Source organism: Palaemon carinicauda, chromosome 25 (assembly GCF_036898095.1).
Source record: "Palaemon carinicauda isolate YSFRI2023 chromosome 25, ASM3689809v2, whole genome shotgun sequence".
Lineage (NCBI taxonomy): Eukaryota > Metazoa > Arthropoda > Malacostraca > Decapoda > Palaemonidae > Palaemon > Palaemon carinicauda.
The window spans coordinates 64791923-64795321 of NC_090749.1; positions in this window are offsets into that span (position 1 = coordinate 64791923).

Sequence of the window (3399 nt, forward strand, 5' to 3'; positions counted from 1 at the left end):
CTTGACCTTCCCTGGTCTTAGCTTGGGCGGAGAGAGGTCTTGGGCTCTGCTCATATGTATATATGGTCAGTCTCTAGGGCATTGTACTGCTTGATAGGGCAATGTCCCTGTCCCTTGCCTTTGCTATTCATAGGTGGCCTTTAAATCTTGAAGCTCTCCAAGCTTGTGATTGTGAGTGAAAGCGAAAATCCCACAAAAGATGTTCGAACACATCGCAATGCATCGTAATAACTTCACCCAATTCGCAGTGGCATCTTGCCCAGTCAAAGACCCTATAAACCCAGTGACTCCCGGATAAAAGGGGAAATTGTGGAAGAGAAAATAAAGAGATGCAGAGTTCAGGCGACGTGAAACTTACATTAAGATAGTGTCAGGTGGAGCCCGGCAGTGTTTCTTGAAGTTCATGGTGGGCTGCGTGGGAATCTCCACACTTTCACCCATCCCCCCCCCCCTCTCTCTGTTATTACAGCTCTGAGGGTATTAAGGAGATGCAGGAAAGGTAAACCTTTCAGAAAAACAAGATGAAAGAAAGGAAGAGACCGTTGGCAGAGAAAATAAACATTTAAATAATCAAATATCCGTGAAAATACACACACATAATACACACACACACACACACACACATATATATATATATATATATATATATATATATATATATATATATATATATATATATGTATATATATATATATATATATATACATATATATATATATATATATATATATATATATATATATATATATATATATATATATATATATATTGTGTGAGTATATATAAATCTAAGTAAAATCCGGCAAGAAATTTTGACGTAATGCTATTCACATATAACCAACCAGATAATTACATGCATTAGAGGGGCAATCTTATTTTGCTTCTAAATCCACTGCGTACTTTTACTTCAATGTATTTCCTTTAAAATCTAATTAATTTGTCCTGGGATCATATCCCACACCACCAAGTTAAATTGAAATTGGTTCGGTCGTTTTTGCGTTATGATGTTAACTTACAAAAATTAAACTAAAAAAAAAAAAAACATTTGCCATTTAAATAACATTTTGATTATTTTCAAAGTACTGCTGCGTACTTGTACTTTGATGTACTTTATCCAAACTGTTACAGTTTCCTCCTTGGTTGATATCCAACATGACTACTAAGTTTGATAAAAAATCGTAACTGTAATTATTGTGTAAATTTTTCACAAAAAAAAAAAACAAATAAATAATAATAAAAAAAATAAACTAAAATGGAAACTTGGTAAAGCGCATACCTTCGCCTTATCATGTTTTATATTACAAAATAATAAATTGAATTATGCCCATTTTGGCACTAGTTTCATGCAAATAAGATAGGAATTGACCGCGATATAGCAAAAACGTTTTTGACCTTTTCGTTACCTTGACCTTTGACCCAATCACTCCTAAATCTAATCAAATTATTCCAGGATCATGGACAATCATATGACCAAATTTCATGAGATTCGGTCAAATAGTTGTTGAGTTATGCGAATCACAAACATAAATCAAAACCAGACAGACATACAAACATACGCCAATCAAAACATAACCACGACGAAGTTGGCGAAGATAATATACTAACGAACATACAGGGGTGAATACATACCGTTCCCAAAATATTCGATTATGGCAAAGGTAATAAATAAACAAAGTAGAATGGCCATTCAGTAGAGCGCATACCTTTGTCTATATCATGTTGCATATCACAATAATGGCAAATGAATTATTCACATTTGGGCACTAGATTCATGCAAATCAGATACAAATTGGCCACGATATAGCAATAAGATATTTGTTACTTTTTTGTGACATTGACCTTTTGACCTAATCACTCACAAAATCTAATCAAATTGTCCTTGGAGTATGGCTAATCATCTCACCATTTTTGTTATTGTTGTTGCTTGCAATGTTGCTAAATTACAATAAACTAGCGATTTATTGCAATTCCAATCGTAAATTGGTGATTTAGAGATTTAGAGATTCGATCGAATTGTTTTTGAGTTTCGTGATCGTTTTTCAAATTTTCGTGACCTTGGCCTTGACTTTCGACCCAATCAATCCAAAAATCTTATGAAATTGTCCTTGGATCATAGCCGAATTTCATGAGATTCGGTCAAATAGTTTATGAGTTATGCGAATCACAAACACACAGATATTCAAACATACACCTATCAACATAACCTTCGCAACGGAATTTGTAAAAGTAATTTTATAAACTCCTTGGTGAAGGTAATTTGGTATTAAATAGCCTTAACTAAGATGTGCTCAAGAGACCGTAGTTAGGTGAACCAGTTAACTTTTCTATAAAACCATATAACTCTAATTACTTACACCTCTATTAAAATTAAAGAATGTTTATGCATTTTTAATGTACTAGTAAATTCATTTACTACACAGGTAGAGTTTTTCAGTTTTTCTATAAACAAATTGCTGTTTGCCTATAGTCCAGTTAAAAAAAATCTATACACCAAATTCTTTAATCCAAGCTCACTTAAAATTAAAGAAGTTATTGCTACACCTTTAAAAATCATAACATCTATATGATTACAACCCATTTTCAACAATGAAATGAATAAACCTAAACAAATATGGCAAATGGTTATATGCACCCCTCAGATCTCAGCACAAATAGAAGCTTTTTCACAGCATATATATACACATACACATATATACATCTCTCAGGTAGGGGGAGAGGGAGTAATCATACGCCATCGAGAGGTAGTACACAAAAAGGTAAACTCGGAAACCGCAATGAAACCAAATAAAAAATACTGCAATGTAAAAAGATGAAAGCAACTAACCTGTCTGTCTGAGGAACACAGAAGCCGTCAGGGGTCTCAGAACTGGGGTATTGGCAGCCACGCACGTCAGGTTTTGGGCAAGATGCCCTTTCGTCAAAGCCTCGTTATGCAGGGTATTGGTCACGTAGGGCATCGCAGGACTGTTGGGAGTGGCTGTGGCCAGAGCTGAGGTCATGACCGGCCTCTCTTTGGCTTCCAAATCAAGAAGGGTCGACCCTGACCACCAGGTCACGTTGGGAAGGGGTTCACCTGTGTGGATGGAAAAAAAGGTAGGTTAGCTTGAGTTGCTAGGAGAGAGAGAGAGAGAGAGAGAGAGAGAGAGAGAGAGAGAGAGAGAGAGAGAGAGAGAGATTGTTCTAGATAATGATCAATGCTAATAAATGAGAAATACTAAAAAGTATATCCAAGATTGTTAACATATAAGATATTTATTCCCCTACTTATTTATTGGAGTCTATGTAGGTGTAAAGCCAAGCATCTATATCGTCTATTCAACTCCACAATGGTAATATTGACCATTATATTGTGGTGGCCGATGAGGTAACGTCCCTGACTGGTGAAAACCCGACTGGGGT